Source organism: Cotesia glomerata, linkage group LG9 (assembly GCF_020080835.1).
Source record: "Cotesia glomerata isolate CgM1 linkage group LG9, MPM_Cglom_v2.3, whole genome shotgun sequence".
In the NCBI taxonomy this organism is placed as follows: domain Eukaryota; kingdom Metazoa; phylum Arthropoda; class Insecta; order Hymenoptera; family Braconidae; genus Cotesia; species Cotesia glomerata.
The window spans coordinates 1,207,617-1,229,496 of record NC_058166.1 but is presented as its reverse complement, the minus strand read 5'-3'; the positions used below and the strand labels follow the sequence as shown (position 1 = coordinate 1,229,496).

Below are 21,880 nucleotides of genomic sequence, written 5' to 3'. Positions count from 1 at the left end.
TTACCGTCAAATCGCATAGTTCTTTCCCGCTGCATGCTCCGAGAACCCCAAGAATCGTCACAACATGATGAGTATGACCCAGATTTTACTTTTTGTATTTGAGTATTTTAGTTTATTTTTTTATTAATTACTTAAAAATTAATAGAAACAATTATTGTTATTAGTGCGGCGATTATTATTTAATTATTGTATTTATTTAGTTAATAATTTTATATTATTGTTACCGAAGGTATGATTAAATTAAGAAATTAAGCGTGTGAGAAATTATTACGAAGCCGAGCGAATTAATTGTAAAAAAAATTAAAAGACTGGGCAAATTATTCTTAGTTCCGAACAAGATTTAGTATGGAAAATCGATGAATGGATAGAGAATGAAAGAAATTACGATTAAAATAATAAAGAATTGTGAATTTGATGAAACGAATGGATGGATAATGAAAGAAATGACGATTATTATTTTAAAGAATTGTGTTTGGGAAATAAAAACTTAGAAATTTTCGACGAGTGTTAAGCTTGCGCGAGCCTCGATAGATGGCGAAGATGTTTCGTTTGTAGTGATGGCTCAAAAATATGTTAAGTTCCGTTTTGAAAATAATTTTGACAAGCAGTTCTTTCTCGGGAGAATTACTCGGTTGAATACTCTTCACCAAGTAATTCGAGAGGATGATACTCTACCTGGAGTCTGACCAAGGCCCAGGTAAGTATCATGAACCGACCGGATGAAAGTGCTGACTTGACCATGTGGGGAAAATTTGGCCACCGCGTAGCTGGAAAGGGTTGCTTTCCAAGCACCCGAACGGGATTAGGGGTAAGTAGGGCCGGAGAGGGTTGCTTTCCAAGCACCCAAACGGGATTAGGGGTAAGTAGGGCCGCGATTGAGGGTGTAACCATCGGTAGGATTACTACTTTGTAAAGGTAGTAGACAGAGTTTAGCCACCAGGTGGCACCAAAAACGGAAAAACAAACGGTGTGTGCGGGTTATGTTCGAATATTGTTAATTTTGACATAAAGTTTGTACATATTATCACTTAAGCTTTTGATATTTGTTGAAAAGAGTGTTCAAATGTATTGTTTATATTGTTTAATTTGCTTATATTGTTTATATCGTTTATTAATATGATCAGGCCAATAAAGAGGTTTCCTTTTTTTGATTTATTTAAAATGAAGTGTTTTGTTTATATTTTGTTATTGATAATGTGATCCCCGTTTATGACTCTGGACTCCGGCGAGCAAATTTCGAGCCGGGGACAAATTAGTTATTTATTTATATTTTGGAAAACGTGGACGTTACATGAGGATATACGTATAAATTTTATAAAAGTAGAAGCATAGAAAAATGACAATTGTCAATAATATCTAGATACTAACCTTTTCAAAAAGAAACTTTTCATCAGAAGCTTCACGGATAAATTTGTTGATTTCTTCAGGCGAAAAAACTTTTGACTTTTTAGGCTGGAATCCAGTACTCTGTTTTTTCAAAAAATCTTGTAATCGGAGGTATTGACTGATGTCAATATTGTGTTTGCTACTAATCGTTGATTTAAGCATCGAATAGTTTGCCCACAAAGTTGACGGTGCATCTTTTGCAGCTTGATCTACGAAATAACTTAGTTAAACTTCTTCTGATCACGATGTAGCTCTTTCGGATTCCTTCCAAGCAACAAATTTGTCGTAGACATTTTGAATAATTACTGAAAGAGCGGCAAAGCGGGGATCAGGTTTAGGTCTGGATATCTCAATTAAAACGCGTAAATTATTATCAAAAATAACACTAGGAATTTATTTACATTAAATACACTCAATATTTAATATGTTTAATAGCGGATTGTTAAGATAAAAGCGGATTTATAAATTACAGCGTGGTTAGCAAAAGCGAAGCCGGTTGACACGTGGTTGAACACTTTGTCGGCACTGAAAAAGCGGTGAAATAAATGCACTGTTAACACAAATTACCTATAACAAACTAAAGCGGATTATTAACAATTAATTTAAGCAAATTAAATTATTAAATAAGCGAAATGCGGTTTATTAACGAAAAGCGAAAGTAAAAAGAAATTAATGGCGACTTGATGCAGCAAAAGCGTAGGAGCGAAAAGAAAATAACAATAGTCCGTCTTCTTCCTCGTTGAGTTGGGGAAGAAGGCTATTGCGCATGTCTAGCGGGAGCGATCAGCCAATAAAGCGGTCGATTCATGGCGTGATCGAGAGGCTGATTTTCTATTGACGGTTCGATTTTTGCGGGAACTAGCGGTGGACAGGTGCGTCTCTTGAATTTGGGAGTCCCCCAGGAGCGAGTTAATCGCTACTGGGCCTTGTTCACCGAACACATTTAAATACTTAAATCTTGATTTTTCCGGCAATAAATTCAAAGTTGCAGCTGCTGCTTTATCAATAAGATACTGCGGTGTATTTTGAGTTGTATCCATATTTATTATGTTATGAATTATAATATGTCAATATGTCAATTGATACAGTTAACGGTTATAATGACGATTATAAAGGTATGAAATGTAACTTAGGTGTAAATTAGGAGTAAATTTGCTACTTGCTACTTGTTACTTGCTACTTAATATTAAAAATACATTAGAAATAAACTCTTTTTTTTTTTTTTTTTTTTTTTTGTTGTATAGATGGAATGGAATTACTGTGTTATTCGGAATAATCACTGAATTACTCGCCATATTAAAGCAAATTTTTTTTTTTTGAGGGAGTTGGGAAAGAACGGATAGGGGAAAGGGGGGACCTACTCAGTGGGAACTTTTTCGTAATTGAAAAAATAATCAGACAGCCCAGACTGGGAATCGAACCCAGATCTCTCGGTTATGCGCCAAGGGCTCTACCAGTTAAGCTATCCAAGACAAGTACTGACTACTTTATTCAGTCACGTATATAAAGGGGATACTTTATGTTATACTTTATTGTTTTTGTTGTATAGTAAAACAAAAAAAAACTCTGATAGTATTGAAAATAAAGCTGCAACTTCATATTGCGGGCAGTAAATCAAGATTTTCTGTCCTCCGGAAAGGAATTGATTGATTCCTGCCCGGCAACAGTCGCATTGGTCTGAAATTGACTAGTTTCGGTTGGCTCAACAGGCATTGAAACTCGCATTTTCAATGCAGGTTATATGAAAAATTAATTTTTAGTTGATCTAGAAAAGTTTCGATGCTTGAAAAAATGCTTAAACAAATTTTTTTAGTTTTAATTAACATAGAATTGTTAATAAATTTACCATTATTTCACGCACCGTTACGAAGCAAGAAATTCGATCGAATTTTAAGGATTTAAATACGAAATGTTCTTAGGAAATTTAGTTGTTATTGTTCTGATAAAAAAATTGATTAATAAAGTTGAAGTGAGCAAAACTTTTAATGCAGAGTATAAAATAAGTACATTAAAGTAACTTATAAAACCAAGTTATTTTTTTTCGGCTTATAAGAATATGCATCCGAAACAAAAGATTCTTAAATAAGCGTAATTTTGGCAAAGTAATTTATTTGTAATTTTTGAAGGAAAGTTTTAACTGAAATTGTCAAGAATTATTCAATTTCTATAAATTTAAGGGAGATAAATCGATTCATCAAAGAATATAAAATTAATAAAATGGTTACTGATGTTATTTAACAGTAATATATGTAAGTGATCATAAAAATACTTTTAATTGATCGATTGCCTAATTATAAAAAAATTATCTTCTTAAAAGACGTATAAATTTATTTCTCCTTATTTTAAATGTCAAAGAAAATAAATTTCAATTTAAATTGAAGTAAATCAACCTAAACCCAATTTATTTTCTAAAGAAAATTTTTTTCTAACAATTAAAATGAAATATTAAATTTTTAAGTGTGGAAGAAAAATCTGCAATTTAATAAAAATTAGAATTGATTATAAGAACTTAGTTTGAAGTTTCTACAAGCGAGAAAAAAAAGCGCCACGGTGCCGCCTAGCAGTCATTTTTAGAACTAAATTTTTTTCTACCGTAAATTGCTAGAGTAACTTAATTTTGATAGTATAGAGTTTAATATTAAAGATATTAATATTAAAAAATAAGTATTTTTAACTTCCCGCTAAGAAAATTGAAAATTTTCAAAAATCGGGAAGTTATTGTTTTCACCCCGTTTTTCGAAAATCGAGTTTTCATCAGATCTCGACGTTTTGAGGTTCTAGGAAGCTTCCCTGACTATTCCTGCGGTGGTGTCTGTATGTCTGTATGTGTGTGTGTGTGTGTGTGTGTGTGTGTGTGTGTGTGTGTGTGTGTGTGTGTGTATGTAAACCTCTCATAACTTTTGAACGGCTCGACCTATTTGATCGCAGTTGGTGCAATTCGAAAGGGTTCGACTAAACTTAGATTTTGAATACAAGTTGGACCGATTCGGACGCATAGATTTTGAGAAATCTTAAAAAAACTGCGAAAAAAAATTTTTTCAAATTTGGTTTTTTTTGAATAACTTTTAAACGGCTTGACCGATCAATTCCAAAAACTAATCAGCTCTTAACATTAAAAAACCACGTCGATCTTCACTAAGCCGGTCAAAATCGGTTGATTCATTCGTGAGTTATCGTTGACGAAAGAAATAAAAAAAATTAGGAAAACTGTTGACCCTGAAAGCCATTCCTGCAACTTCCCGCTAATTCCATACTTAGGCGCTTAAAATTGCACCAATGATGTTTTTGAGCTCTTCGAGCTCAAAAATACAATTTATGGGTTATTTTGAGCTCTCCGAGCTCAAAGAGATTGCTTTCCTATGCTTTAAAGCTCTTCGAGCTCAAAAGTCTGATAGAGATTTGATAAGACACTATTTTTTGAATTTTTAAACCGCAATAACTTTTGAATGAATAAACCGATTTTTACGCGGTTAGAAGCATTCGACGCAGTTTTTTAAGCCTCACAAAGAATCTTAAATTTTGAATTGATCGCGCTAGGAATTTTGGAGTTATTCCGAAAAAAACACTTTTTTCGGTTTTCTTTCGTTCACGATATCTCTCGAACGAATAAACCGATTTTGACCGGACTGGTGGCGATCGACGTGGTTTTTTGAGGTTAAGAGCTGATCAGTTTTTGGAATTGAACCTTTAAGCCGTTTAAAAGTTATTCCAAAAAAACCACATTTGAAAAAAATTTTTTTTTCAGTTTTTTTAAGATTTCTCAAAATCTATTGATCTGAATTGGTCAAAATAGTTTTCAAAATCTAAGTTTGGTTAAGCGCTTTCGAATGGCACCAACCGCGATGAAATCGGTCAAGCCGTTCAAAAGTTATAAGCGGTTCACATACTTTCACACACACACACACACACACACACACACACACACACACATACACACACACATACACATATACATACAGACACCGTGACAACCTCGCGGGGATAGTCAAGTAAGCTTCCTGTGACCTTCAAACGTCGAGATCTGATGAAAACTCGATTTTTGCAAAACGGGGTGAAAACAATAACTTCCCGATTTTTGAAAATCTTCGATTTTCTTAGCGGGAAGTTAAAAAAGTATTTTTTTCGAATGACACCGAAATTTCTGGTCTGATCAATTTGTGTTTAAAAATATATCATAGAATTTTTAAAATTGCGTCAAATGCCGCCAACCGCGTGAAAATCGGTTCATTCATTCAAAAATTATTGCGGTTCGAAAATTCAAAAAATACCGTTTTATTAAACTTTTATCAGACTTTTGAGCTCTGAGAGCTCAAAACTACACGAAAATAATATTTTTGAGCTCGAAGAGCTCAAAAACGTAATAAGTGCAATTTTGAGCGCTTAATTACGAAAGTAGCGGGAAGTTGCAGGGATGGCCATCAGGGTCAACCGTTTTCCCAATTTTTTTTTTATTAATAAGAGATTATTAAATATAATTTGATTTTTTTTTATTTTTTGAATTATTATCAGTTATTTTTAAAAAATTTAATAAAAGACAAAGCTAACCTTAAATTTGATAATGTTAAATTTTATTATTTTTTATTTTTGTGTCAATTATAAGGTATCAATCTATAAATTACAAGGCATATAAATATATTTCAGTATTATTTTATCATAATATTTGTACTTCCTGTAACAAGAAGTATAGAAATAAAATTTAAAATCAATTTCATCGATCTAAGAAGGTTTTTAAGGATTTAGAATTTCACAAAAATATTGGAGTAATTTATTCAAAACGAATTCTTGTGCCTACAGAATCTGAAGATAATGTAAATCTTGGAAATTTAAAAGATAATATGACCTACCATATTAATTGTTATTTCTCTGATATTATATTTTATTAAAAAAATTTTTTACAAAGCTCAAAACAGTTTAAATTTTATTAATTTGTCTCATTTTGGCGCTTGTACTGGGCCAGAATCTCTAATTATATGTCTCTTATCAAAAATGATTTTAAAATATCATTAAATATATTTTAAATTGACGATAAAACAATTTAAAATAAAGCAACATTTTAATTTGAATGAAAATTTTTTTTACGATGATTAACAAAAAAATAAAATCATACATTGCTAATGTACATCCCAGTGTGGTAATTCTTTCAATGACCTAATTGTGAAAATATGAAAAATTATCTAATTGAAAAAAAAGTAAGATATCATAAATTTAATTTCTTTTTTTCAATAACGAAAAAAGTAAGTTTAATAAAATACAAGTAATTTAGTAAGGCAATTTATTTTTACCAATAAAAATTATTTTCTGAAAATTAAAATAAATTAAAAAATCTTTAAGTATTGCAAGAAAAATTTGCAATTTATTAAAAATTAATATTGAGTATAAAAACTTGGTTTGAAGTTTCTACAAGCGAGAAGAAAAAGCGCCACGGCGCCGCCTAGCGGTGATTTTTACAACTAAATTTTTTTCTGCCGTAAATTGCTAGAGTAACGTAATTTTGATGGTGTAGAGCTTAATTTTAAAAATATTTCTAATAAAAAATAAGTATTTTCTTATTAATAATAAATTATTAAATATAATTTGATTTTTTTTTATTTTTTCAAATGAGAAAAATTTAATGAGAGGCACAACGCTAACCTCAATTAAGACGGTTTAAATTTATTTATTTTTAATTTTTTTTTAATTGTCTATCAATTTTTAAGTCAAGTATTTGGTAATATTTGTGGTTAATGTAACAAAAAGTATGAAAATAAAAATAAAAATTAATTTTAGCTAACTTAAAAAAGTTTTCAGGATTAAATGAAGACAATTACTATTTTTATAGTTTATTAAGACAGAATTGTTAATAAATTGACTATTTTTTCATGTTTAGATACCAACGAAAAATAATAATACGAATACTAAAGACTTTTTTTAGCAAATTTTCAAATTCTAACAAATGTCAAAAATATTGTTAACTATTGTATAAAATATTGATGGTTTAAAAAATTTGTAGCAAAAAAAATTTTTCAGTGATTTTAAAAAAGTGAAAATTTTGAAGCAGATTTTTTAAGAAATATGAAACTCGAATAACCTTAAAATACAAAGTACCAAGTGAATTTTTTTTTGGCTTACAACAAAGCAATCCTCAATAGAAAATTCTTCAAAAAATTTAATCTTTTTGAATTAATTTATTTGTAAATGTTTTAAGCAAGATATTTCTCGGTACTTAAAAATTTGAAAAGTTTGATCAATCTATAGACAAAATTTTTTGATTCAACTGCCATTGATTATTAATAATGTTTCACAGTAACAACTGAAGCCATTAGAAAAATTTATTTCATGACATGGTTACAGAAAAACTTGTGCAACTGCAAAAAACCGCAAAATCGTAATTTATTAATTTTATTGCGACTTTAAAGTTATTAAATTTTAATTCAATTCGAAGTAAATCGACATAATAGCAATTTCTAACAATTAGAATAAATTATTAAAAGTGTGGGAACAAAAATCTGCAATTAATTAAAAATTAAAATTGATTATAGAAACTTGGTTTGAAGTTTCTGCAAGCGAGAAGAAAAAGCGCCACGGCGCCGCCTAGCGGTCATTTTTAGAACTAAATTTTTTCTGCCGTAAACTGCTAGAGTAACTTAATTATGATGGTTTGAACTTAACATTAAAGATAATTCTAATATTTTTTCGTTAAAAAGAAATAATCAAATAATTTTAATTTCTTAAATAATTAATTATTTTAGAAAAATTTAACAAAGCGTACCTTAAATTTACTTGTATTAAATTTTATTCTTACTACTTTTGGATAAGTTGGTTGGATAAATTTCAAAGTATGAAAATATATCTTAATGTTATTATCTAATAATATTCAAGAGGTATAAAAATCGATATTTCAATTAATTTAATAAATTCATGAAGATTTATAATGATTTAAAATTGCAGAAAAATATTGTTATGAATTATCAACACCAAATTGCAAAGTCTATAAAAACTAAATTTGTGACGCGCCTCGATATTTTATATAAATTTATATAAAATTATTCTTAGTTATTAAAAATAAACTCAGAAAAGAATCAGAAATATTACGAGAGAGAAAAGACAGCCGCGCGCAGCCTACTCGGGAACGAAAGAGAAGAGAAAGAGAGACGGCGAAAGGCTCCGGAGACAAGCCGGGAGTAGTAGGGGAAGCAGCCGGGGAATCACAGTAGCGGAGAGACGCGTAGTTCGCGCGCTCGCCGTGAGGCAGCGCGGTGTCGCTCAAATGGTTCGCCCGCAGACTCTTGCTCTAGAAGTATTATAAGCAATTTTCTGAGCAGTTTTTGGCAGATCAGCTTGAGCTTCTGAAGCGAGTGGTACACTTACAGAAGAGGTCTTGAGTGCTGTGTTGTACAGAATAGAAGGATATATCCCCCTTCTATATTAAATCTGTCCTCACAGTGGATCTTTTTGAGCCAGGTTGACCTGAGGTACTCGGGTCATCGAATAGCCTCTATTGCACGGCAAGAGGTTAGGTTGTGGTACACAACCTGTCGTTCTCGAACGAATATTGGGAAATAGCTAGGTGGTTGTGGACTCCTGGACTTGGAGGTACTCCTCGTCGGAACACCTAGGGGGAGATACGGCTGGGCGTCGAGGTACTTGACAAATCCCGGTATCTCTATATTTGGACAACCGAGCCTCTCTTGGTTGATAGAGGGAACTGAGGAGAGTTAGATAGATCCGCGGACGCGACGCGAAGTCCTCAGTAGGCTGCAAGTAGGTTACGGCTTGTCAGTAGCATTTGTATATTATATTTTGAGATAAAAGTTAAGATAATACGTATTGTTTATTGTTTCTTTAGTGAATTGAATATTGTATAATTGTATCTTGGTTTGCAATAACGAATTTGATTTGATTATTATTTTTATGAGTTTTGATGAATAAATTAACCTTATATTTGGAATCTGTGTTATTATTTGGTTAAGATTAGTTAGTTGTAAGTTTATCTGTGTTGCGTGATCCCCATCCTGACCCTGGACACGGCGAGCTAGAGCACGGGGAAGACGTGTTCATCACGACGAGGCTTTAAAACCTTCCGCAACGTCACAAATTCACCCAGCTATTAAAATTATTTTTTTTTTCCATTAGAAGATCCTTCTACAAGAATATATGAAAGAGCTCATTACATCAAAAATGTCATAAATATTCTACAATTTGTTTCTCCAACATGAACTAAGCTTTATTATGCTAAGTTCTATCGTTCTTAAATTAATTCAAACCAATTAAGTCAAAAAATATTTCGAAATAAAATCAAAATATACAATTAATATAAAATTTTGTCACAATTGTCCAGAATAGTAAAGAATTTTTTTCGGCCTCTAATAAATACACCAAATTACTAATTTTTATTCCGAAGATTATAAATATTCACTTTAATATCTAAATGTACTTTTTACCATCATTAAAATTATTCCAATAAATTTACAAAGTATGAGAAATTATTTTACCCAAAAAAAAACTCAAAACTAATAAATTTAATTGTTGATATTTTTCTAACATCAAAAAAAAAAATTAAATTCTAAAAAAAATTCAAGTAAATTAAAAATAAAGCAATTTATTTTTAACTTAAATTATTTTCAACAATTAGAATAAAATATTAAATCAAATGGGAGAAAAAAAAACCTGCAATTAAATTAAAATTGAAATTGATTTTAAAAACTTGGTTTGAAGTTTCTGCAAGCGAGTAGCAAAAGTGCCTCAGCGCCGCCTAGCGGTTATTTTCAAAACTTATTTTTTTTTTTTTTTTTTAATTACTAATGTCTAAAGTACATATAAATTTTTGTGTATCAAAATTTTTTTATATATTTTTGTAAAAAATGCAAAGCCGAATATCCTTAAACTAAAACAATATCGTGGCCCTTAATAAACAAAACCGTCTTCTGGAATAATCTCAAAGTAAGTTTTTGACCATTGTGATTTTACTTAATAAATATTTTTAAAAAGAAATATATCATTTTCACGGAGTTCCAGAAAAGATATTGCGTCCGATGAAATCATCACCAAGATTCATCCAACTAATGTTTGATTTTTCATGAAATAAACTTAATAAAAATTAATTTCTTTTTTTTTTACATTAATTTAATTGTGATTTTTTTTATTACATATTTTCAATCAATGTCATAATTAAAATTTTATAACGCCCGATATAAGTATAAAAAGTTGACATGGGAAAACGTATTATATATTTCAAGAAATTAATATTGTATTTGAATCACTATGTCGAAATGTACTAGTGACATAGATAATTTTGGAAAAAAATTAAAAATCATTTTTTGCTTTCTAAGAGTTATTGACGAATGATTAATAATTGTTATATGCATAATAATGAATCAGCTAAGAGCTGTTCCGTTCAAAAAATCTTCACTATTGTTAAAATTTTATGCTTACAGAGTATCACTGTAAAGATTGATGAAAATATACAGAAAGTAGAAAAGATGCACCAAAAAAAGTATCAAACATCAAAATTTTTCTCTGAAAAGTCAAACCAAGGTAGTACAGAAATAACTGAAATACCATCGTCTGATCAATAAAATGCAGAAATGATACGACTAACTCTGAAAATTGTTGGCCATTACAATTGCAATGAGATTAAACAATTACAATCGACAAAAATTTTCTGATAGTGAAAAAGTTTCAGAGTTCTTACTGGATAAAATTAAAATTTAATTTTTTATGGAGAATTATTTCGTCACAGAAAAATTAAAAAGATAATTAATTAAAAATTTTATTTAATTAAAAATTAAAAATTTTTAGACTTCTAAATTAGAATCGTAAATTAAAATTGAATAATTTATTTTTATAAAATAACTTAAAATTTATTAGATGCACAAATTATAACAAGCTTATAGAAAATTTTAAGGGAATCTAATAACTTGGTTTAAAGTTTCTGCTAGCGAGAATAAAAAGCGCCAATGCGCTGCCTAGCGGTGATTTTTGGAACTAATTGAAAAAAAAATATTTTTCGCTAGAGTAACTTTAATTATGATTTTTTATGCCAAAAATTATCTGTTTTGCAAATAATTTTTTTAGTTTGAAAAAAAAAGTAAATTTTTTTTTCTCCGTATAAAAAAAATTATTAATTGTGTCATAATTTTTTTTTTTTTTTTTTAGACACGTATAAAAGACTTAACAAATTTAATGTCCACACAAGTGAGATGATGATAATTTAAATTTTGAATAATTCAAAAGAACAAATTATTATTGGTCATAATAATTGAAAATTATTTTGAGGGAATAATCCCAGTAATTCATGATACTTAATAAGATCTTGTTCAATTTATTATTATTTTAAATAAAAGATAAATGAGATAACAGAATCCTTCAAGAAAATAGAATTGAAAAATATAAAATTAAGAAGCAAGAATTACAAAAATTGCAAGTAACTAAAAGCAAATGGTCATGAAATAATTTGTAATTTGCAGCTAAACATGAAAATCCAAAATTAAAAGACCGTTTTTATAAGTAAAGAAATGACGTTGCCATCGTACTACACAAAACTGGGAATATTTTATGTCGAAACGTTTGCCACAGCCATAAAAAGTGACAAGCTATTGTGTATGCTCATGGAAATTTTAGTAGGCCCCGAAAAAGAATGTAAGTACAAAAATTGAGCATAAAACAGCTCAACATTCGAAACGAAAAAATCCTAATAATAATAATGGAAATATTTCTTATAAGAGCCGAGGAAAAAACAAAAGAATTTTTATTCTGAGAATGAAGAATTGACTCTGAAAGAATATGTATCACATAAAAGGATCAAAATTTTTTAAACTTTAAAGTTCAAATTGTAAATTAAAATTGATTAATTTATTTTTATAAAATAACTTGGAATTCATTAGATGGTTAAAATGTAGCTAAGAAAATTTCAAGGGGAAATAACTTGGTTTTAAGTTTCTGCAAGCGAGAATAAAAACGCCTCGGCGCCACCTAGCGGTCATTTTTATAACTAAATTTTTTTTGGCGTAAATTGCAACAGTAACAATTTTGATGGTGTAGAACTTGATATTAGAGATAATTCCATTAAAAAATAAATATTTTTTTATTGATGAAAAATAATCAAATAAATTGATTTATTAAAATTTTTTGAATTATTAATTGATTATTATAGAAAAATTCAAAGAGACAAGACTAGACTCAAATTAAGTCGAGTTAAAGGTATTTATAATAATTTATATTTATAATAATATTTATTATATATATTTTTTAATTATATTTAAAATTATTTTACGGAAAAAATCCCAAGTAATTCATCATACTTAACTCGATTTTGTTAAATTTATTATTTAAAATAAATTATAAACGAGACAACAGAATCCTCAACAGAAAAAATTGAAAAATATCAAATTAATAAACAAGAAATATAAAAGTTCCAAGTAACTAAAAAAAAGCGTTCATCAAATAATTTGTGATTTATAGCTCAATATAAAAATCCAAAATTAAAATACCGTTTATATAACTAAAGAAAAGACGTTTCTATCGTAATACACAAAACTGGGAGTATTTTAGGTCAGAAAGATTTCCGCTTTCTTAAAAATTTTCGAACTAATTCGTATGTCTATAAAACTTTTAGTAAGACCTGACAAAGATTTTAGATTAAAAAATTGAAAATAAAACAGCCTCAACAACCTCAACGAAGAAATCCGAATAATAATGGAAATATTTTTTATAATAGGCCAAGGTAAAAGCAAAAAAATTTTTATTCGAGAAATGAAGAATTAAATCTAAAAAAATGTGGATCAAATGAAATGATTAAAGTTTTTCAAACTTTAAAGTTCAATTGTAAATTAAAATTGATCAATTTATTTTTATAAAATAACTTGGAATTAGATGCTTTAAATGTAGCTAGGTAATATAAAATTTTAAGGGAAGATAATAACTTGGTTTTAAGTTTCTGCAAGCGAGAAGAAAAGCGCCTCGGCGCCGCCTAGCGGTCATTTTTAGAACTAAATTTTTTTTGCCGTAAATTGCAACAGTTACTTTATTGTAATAATATAGAGCTTAATATTAAGGATAATTCCATTAAAAAATAAGTATTTTTTTATTGATGAGAAATAATAAAGTAATTTTATTTTTAAAAATTTTTTAAATTAATAATTATTTTAGAAAAATTCAAAAACAAGACAAGCCTCAAATTTAGTCGGGTTAAATGTATTTATTTCGACTTCTGTGTTAGTTGTTTGTTATAATTATGCATTTTGCAATATTTATGGTTTCTGTAACGAGAAGTATAAAAGTAAAAATAGCAATAAATTTTCAGTAGTTTTAAAAAAGTTTTTAAACTTTTAGAATAAGTACAACAAATGGTTTTAGTTTATTAACATAAAATTAAGAAATTAATCATAAATTTATCACTTTTTTAACGAGTCTAAACGAAAAATGAAAATCACCAAATTAGAAAATTAAAAAGTAAATTTATTTTAAAATTTTAAAACCAATATTTCACTAATAGAATTTTGTATTATAAAATTGTATTAAATAGCTTAAAACAGTGGAAATTTAGACACAAAGTTTTCAATTAAAATTATAAAAGAAAAACATTGCAACAAAAAATAATAACTTAATTTATTCCAATTTAGTTTAAGTAATTTATTTTGAATCTTTTTTTATAAATTTTATCTCAAATTCTTTTAAAATTTACTTCTACAATAAATTTAAGAAAAGGGGACTCTCCGATAAAACATGTTAAAATTTATTATTGAAAGATAAGTAAGAAAACATAAATTTAATTCTCGTTATTTTCAATTTGAAAAGATTCAAATTTTAATTAAAATTCATGTAAATTGAGAATAATGTAATTTATTTTTCAACTTAAATTATTTTTTAACAATTAGAATAAACTATTAAATTTTAAGTGTAAAAAGAAAAATCTGCAATTCACTACAAATTAAAATTGATTATAAAAACTTGGTTTAAAATTTCTGCAAGCGAGAAGGAGAAGCGCCACGCCGCCACCTAGCGGTCATTTTTAGAACTAAAATTTTTTTGCCGTAAATTGCAACAGTAACTTTATTGTAATAATATAGAGCTTAATATTAAGGATAATTCCATTAAAAAATAAGTATAATATAATCAAATGATTTTATTTTTTTTAATTTTTTAAAAAATAAATTTTTTCAGAAAAATTTAATACGAGGCTTACCTTGGATTTAAAAATGTTAAGAGGAGAAGATTTTTGAGCTTTTAGAATTTTCACAAAAATATTTTAATAATTTATTTTACACCGAACTGTTGCGTCTGGACAAATAATAAATACAATTTAAATCGTAATTTAAGGAACAAAAATCTATTCGATAAATCAAATCGTTTTATTTTTGTACTATAATGCTTTATTGAAAAAATGTTTTGAAGAGCTTAAAACAGTGTAAATTTTTATTAAATTATATCATTTTGGCGCTCAAACAGAGACCAAGATTTCTTCTGGTTTAATTGTTCATATATAAATTACAATCAATTAAACAAAACTAAATTTATTTTAAAATCCAAAATAATTGCTAAACTTTTAAATAAAGTTGCTGAAAGAACATTCAAAATACTGAAGAATTTGTAGATTCTTCTATTTAATTTTTTTATAGTAAAAAAGAAATTAAAATGAGTAATTTTTTATTTAACTAACAACGATTAAGGATATTATTTCACAGCAGAACATCTATATAGTCATGATATTAATTCTTTCAACGAAATTTATTATCGGAATGGAAAACTGTCTTTTTATAAGAAATGTAAGAAAACATCAATTTTATTCTTAAAATTAGAAGTAATTTTTAATGTCAAAAGAAATACATTTAAATAAAAATTCAAGTAAATTAAGGATATTGCAATTTATTTTTCAAATAAAATTATTTTCTAACAATTAGAAAAAATTATAAAATTTTTAAGTGAGAGAAGAAAAATCTGTTATTTAATAAAAATTAAAATCGATTATAAAAACTTGGTTTGAAAATTCTGCCAGCGAGAAGAAAAAGCGCCACGGCGCCGCCTAGCGGCGATTTTTACAACTAAATTTTTTTATTATGTAAATTGCTAGAGTAACTTTATTATGATGGTGTAATGTTTAATATTAAAGATATATCTATTAAAAATTAAGTATTTTTTTATTAATGAGGAATAATCAAATAATTCAATTTTTTTTTATTTTTAAATTATTATCAGTTATTTTAGAAAAATTCAATGAGAGACAAGGCTTACCTTAAATTTAGTAATATTTAATTTTATTATTTTAATTTTCGAATTAATTATCTATACATTTCAAGGCATGCAATTATATTTCAGTATTATATTCCATAATACATAAATAAATTAAAAAATACTGTATTGCTCCAAATGTGTGCTTATTTGTAAACTTTTTTATTGGTAATAATATAAATATTGTACTTGTTTACAAGTCTTATCTCGCCGGTTCTATTAAATATTTTCAAAAATAAGTGACTCCAATAAAGGTAATGGAAAAAAAAATGGCAGAAGCAATCAAGGAGTTAAACTATGTGGTTAAAAAACACAAAGAGTTTAATGCTGTAGCAGCTAACTTTATCGTTCGAATATTGGAATCTGTTCCCAAGGAGGTCAGAAATCAGAGAAGAGCAGACCGTGCACAGAAAAAAAAAATTGCTTGACGAGAACAAAATTTTTGACTCAAGAAAATTTGTCGGGTGCCTGAAGGAAGACCGAAGTTGTGTTGGCCACTTTAAGAAAAGTAAAAATTTTTCTTTAAATTCTATTTTTGGTGGAAGTAATTTTTTCTTAATTCAAATTATCATAAAAACTTGATACAATAAATTTTTATACTTGATCAAGGTTTCTAGATACTTTAGGGAAGCAGTGCCATCTACTTCAGCTGAGAGAAAAATTTTTTTACCTTCAGAAAATTTTTCTCGAGAATATTTGATACCCATTTTATACTACAACCGATCATCAGTAAATAAATTCAAATCAATTTAACACTACTAAATATAATTTAGAATAATTGACAAATTTTTGACTTTTGAATGAGATTATTTAAATGATAAAACATTTTTATATGGAAAAAAAATTTGCCTCAATAGTTAAAAATTTTGTCTCAATTGTCTAGAATGTTGAAGAATTCTTTTCGGCCTTCAATGAAGTTATTTAAAAAAAAAAAGTTCAATAAAAATTGAGAAAATTTAGAAATTCTTCTTAATGTTTTTTAGAAATATCGTGACCAAAATCAGTAATTTTTAATCGAACAAACAATTGGCGATGCTTTAATATTTTTACAATATCAACTGCTATTTTTAAAATTCTTCCGCTAAATTTACAGTATTAAAAATTATCTTATCCAAAAAAAAATCAAAAATCGTAAATTTAATTGTTATCATTTTTCTAACATCAAACGAATTAAATTCCAATTAAAATTCAAGTAAATTAAAAATAATGCAATTTATTTTCAACTAAAATTATTTTTTAACAATTAGAATAAATTATTAAATCAAGTATGAGAAGAAAAACCTGCAATTTAATAAAAATCAGAATTGATTATAAAAACTTGGTTTAAAGTTTCTGCAAGCGAGAAGAAAAAGCGCCACGGTGCCGCCTAGCGGTCATTTTTAGAACTAATTTTTTTTAGACGTAAATTGCAACAGTTACTTCATTATGATGGTCTAGAGCTTTATATTAAAGAAAATTCTATTAAAAAAATAATTATTTATTCATTAATAAGAGATAATCAAATAATTAAATTTTTTTTAATTTTTTTAATTATTCTTAGTTATTATATAAAAATTCAAATTAATTTAATTGATCTAAAAATGTTTTTAAGCTTTTAGAATTTTTACAGAAATAATGTAACAATTTATTGACCAATAACGATTCTAGGTATTTATTTACAGAAACATCCCTGAGAAATAACGAAAATTTTTTAATTTGTTAAAGATTAATGAAATCTATAAAGGAATTAAATAGAATTTCAATGAATCAAGTATCAAAGATGACATATATTTAATTCTTCTTTTTTCTTCAACGTCAAATAAAATGAATTTCAATCAGAATCAAATTAAATTGATCGAAACGCTATTTAATTCCTAAAAAGAATTATTTTCTAATTATAATAATAAATTATGAATTTATTAAGCTTATATTAAGAAAAAAAATTGACAATTTATTAAAAATTAAAATTGATTATAAAAACTTGGTTAGGAATTTCTGCAAGCGAGAAGAAAAAGCGCCACGGCGCCGCCTAGCGGTAATTTTAAAAACTAAATTTTTTTATACCGTAAATTGCTAGAGTAACTTAATTGTAATGGTATAGAACTTAATATTAAAGAAAATTCTTATAAAAAAATTATTATTTTTTATTTAATAATAAATAATCAAATCATTTTATTTTTTTTAATTTTTTAAATAATAATTAATTATTTTAGATAAATTTAATAAGAGACAAATTTTATTATTTTTATTTTTGGATAAATTGTCTATAAATTTCAAGGCAGGAAAATATATTTCAGTTTTATTCAATAGTATTTTTGGTTCTTGTAAAAAAAAGGTATAAAAATCAATATTCAAATTAATTTAATAATTAATAATGATCTAAAATTGTACGAAATAATATCCTAATTTATATGCACTAAATTGTCGCGTCTACAAAATAAAAAAAATCACTCTACTAATAAAATTGTTTTTTTTTTTTTTTTTCTAATATAAAATATTCTATTAAGAAAATATTTTAGAGAGCTTGAAACAGTAAAAATGTGATAAATTTTTCTCAGTTTGGCGTTTGAATGGACTCAGCTCTATTATGCAAGGTTATATCGTTCTTAAATAAATTTAAATCAATTAAACGGTCTATTATATATATTTTTTAATAATTTGCACTAATAAACTACTAACAATAATTATTTCAATGATAATAAAAACAATTTACATAACGAATTTCATTGCAACTGCAATCAATGTGAAATTTTATCGCAATCGCCAAACTGTTACAGAATTTTTTTCGGCCTTCAGGAAACACTAAAAGAACAATCAAAAAATTTTTAATGGATATTTATTACAATGACTACAGCTACCATTAAAATTGTTCCAATAAATTTACACATATAAAAAATTATCATATCCAACAAAAAATACGGAATCATAAATTGAATTGTTATCATTATTTTAACATCGAAAGCAAGGAATTCCAAAACAAATTTTAATAAATTAAAAATTAATCAATTTATTTTCTTAAATTATTTTTTTACAATTAGAAGAAATTGATAAATTAAATGTAAAAAGATAATTAAATTTGACTCTTCATATTGCAGTTTACCAAAAAAAAATTAAAATTCAAGTAAATTAATAACATTGCAGTTTATTTTCCAGTTGAAAATATTTTTTAACAATCAGAATAAATTCTTAAATCAAGCGTGAGAAGAAAAACCTGCAATATAATAAAAATTAAAATTGATTATAAAAACTTGGTTAGAAATTTCTGCAAGCGAGAAGAAAAAGCGCCACGGCGCCGCCTAGTGGTGATTTTTAGAACTAAATTTTTCCAGCCGTAAATTGCTAGAGTAACTTAATTGTAATGATTTATAGCTTTATGTTAAAGATAGTTCTATTAAAAAATAAGTTTTCTATTATTAATAAGAGATAATCAAATAATTTAATTTTTAACTTCCCGCTAAGAAAATCAAAGATTTTCAAAAATCGGGAAGTTATTGTTTTTATCCCGTTTTACGAAAATCGAGTTTTCATCGAATCTCGGCGTTTTGAGGTCCTAGGAAGCTTCCCTGACTATTCCCGCGATGGTGTCCGTGCGACTGTATGTATGTATGTGTGTGTGTGTATGTATGTAAACCTCATAACTTTTGAACAGCTTGGCCGATCGGATCGAAATAGGTGGCGATCTAAAGAGTATCAATGCCATTAAATACTTTAGAAATTTGAATCGATTCCGTTTGCTAGATTTTGAGAAATCTCAAAAATAAAATTTTCAAAAAATTGTTTTCTTGGAATAACTTTTAAACGGCTTTACCGATCAATTCCAAAAACTAATCAACTCTTTAGCTTGAAAAACCACGTCGATTGCCACCGGTCCCATCAAAATCGATTGATTCGTTCGAGAGTTATCGAAAACGAAAAATTTCGAAAAAAGTGTTTTTTTCACATAACTTCGAGATTTCTTTTTGGATCATTTTTGACGAAATGGAATAATTATTAGAAATCAAAAAATCACGTCGATTGCCACCAAGAACGTGAAAATTGGTTGATTGGTTCGTGAGTTATCGTTATCGAAAAAATTCGGAAAAAGTGAATTTTTTAAATTTCTCGAAGATTTTCGGTTTGATTAGTTTATGTTTAAAATTATATCATAGATTCTAAAAAAGTGCGTGGAATACTGCCAACCGCGTGAAAATCGATTCATTCATTTAGAAATTATTGCAGTTTGAAAATTCAAAAAATATTGTTTTATTAAACTTCTATCAACCTTTTGAGCTCGAAGAGCTCAAAAGCATACAAAAGCTTGTCACAGGGTTTTTATTCCCTGTGTGCGTCCCTCCCTGCGCCTAAATTTGGCAACAGATCCACACTCGGTGTGTCTCTGAATTTATTATTTTATATTTATTTCTTAATTTATTCATTAAATTTATTACTATTAGTATTATTTATATTTGAAATTTATAATATGATTGTTATTAATTGAAGAATTAATTTTATCTTTATTTCAGACATTTATAATGAATTATTATTATTATTTGTATGCATTGCCGTAAATCATTGTCATATAGTACCTGATTTTTACTATGAGTGATAAATCATAGCCTTTACTCGCACGGGTAAGGCCCTACAATATCGATCGCGAGCAAAAGATTTTATTGAATTAGAGAAAATGGCTAGAGAGGCCCTTGTTGTCGAACACGAGGCCTCAAACGGTTTACGGTGACAAAAATTGAGCAGACACGCGGTGGCCCGCTTGGTGTGAGGTACACACGCGGGACCACCGCTATTGTAAGGAGTGTGGATTTGGTGCCTTGGGTTGAGTTTCCTTTTTGGTGAGTACTCACAAGTTGAGATCCACAGATTCGGTAGAATCTGGCGCCAAGTTCCGTTCAAATCCGTTGTAAACGGAGCGCCAGACTACCGAGTGTGTTTACTGTAAGCAGAACTGTATTTCGAGGTTGCAAAATTTTATTTAATTCTAAGGTACTTCTTGTTCCTAAATTTTATATTATATCAGTAATTCATACTTTATTTTACTGATATCAATGAATTATATTCAATTATAACAATTAATCGACTTGAAATTATTAAATTTTATCAGCACAAACTATAGCAAGCTCAAAAATTTCGATCCTGACTTTTTTTCGATGTAAAAAGTGACATGCCACAGACTAAGTAATTCGAGAATGCATGGTAATAGTCCAATAGATGAGAAACTGCAGTTAAAAAATAAATTTCACAGCTTGCATCTACACCCGCCAGGGTGCGCTGCAATTATTTTTACATAAACTGTAGCTTCAAGGGGATAGTTTGCTATAAAAAATGCAGCCAACTTGAGATTTAAGTTGGTACCAATTGCAAATTTTTATTATAATTACAAAAAATACTGAAATCCGAACAAAAACAGTTCACTGTAAAAAAATCGCGCCAAGTCCACGTTCATAAGACTATTAAGAAAAAAAAAATTTCTTTTTTCTTTACAAAAGATATAAAATAGAAAAATTTAAAATCCAAGTAACCGATATGATTGTATATGATTTTCGGAAATTAAAAAAAATTTTGTTGTAAATTTAAAAATTAAGAAAAATTTTGGATCGCCACCAGTCCGGTCAAAATCGGTTGATTCGTTCGAGAGATATCGTGAACGAAAGAAAACCGAAAAAAGTGTTTTTTCGGAATAACTCCGAAATTCCTATCGCGATCAATTCAAAATTTAAAATTCTTTGTGAGGCTTAAAAAACTGCGTCGAATGCTTCTAACTGCGTAAAAATCGGTTTAATCATTCAAAAGTTATTGCGGTTTAAAAATTCAAAAAATAGTGTCTTATCAAATCTCTATCAGACTTTTGAGCTCGAAGAGCTTTAAAGCATAGGAAAGCAATCTCTTTGAGCTCGGAGAGCTCAAAATAACCCATAAATTGTATTTTTGAGCTCGAAGAGCTCAAAAACGTCATTGGTGCAATTTTAAGCGCCTAAGTATGGAATTAGCGGGAAGTTGCAGGGATGGCCTTCAGGGTCTACCGTTTTCCAGATTTTTTTTTTTTTGAAATTATAATTAGTTATTTTAGAAAAATTTAATGAGAGATAAGGCTAACCTTAAATTTGATAGTGTTAAGTTTTATTGTTTTTATTTTTGTGTTAATTTTCTATAAATTCCAAGGCATGAAAATATAATTCAATATTATTATATCATAATATTTATGGTTTCTGTATTAAGAAGTACTTAAATAAAAATTCATATTAATTTACTTGATCAAAAAAAGTTTTCGAGCTTCTAGAATTTTATACTAAAATACCGTAAAAATTCATTCAGACCA

The 21,880-nt window shown here is 27.6% G+C and overlaps 1 long non-coding RNA gene across 1 annotated transcript; it reads left to right on the top strand.

Annotated features, from left to right (window-relative positions):
- Positions 1-970: 970 nt before the first annotated feature.
- Positions 971-20,005, top strand: LOC123271747. Its single transcript, XR_006510949.1, has 3 exons — positions 971-982; positions 10,098-10,102; positions 19,867-20,005. It is a non-coding gene; the product is annotated as an uncharacterized LOC123271747 (long non-coding RNA).
- The last annotated feature ends 1,875 nt before the right edge of the window (positions 20,006-21,880 follow it).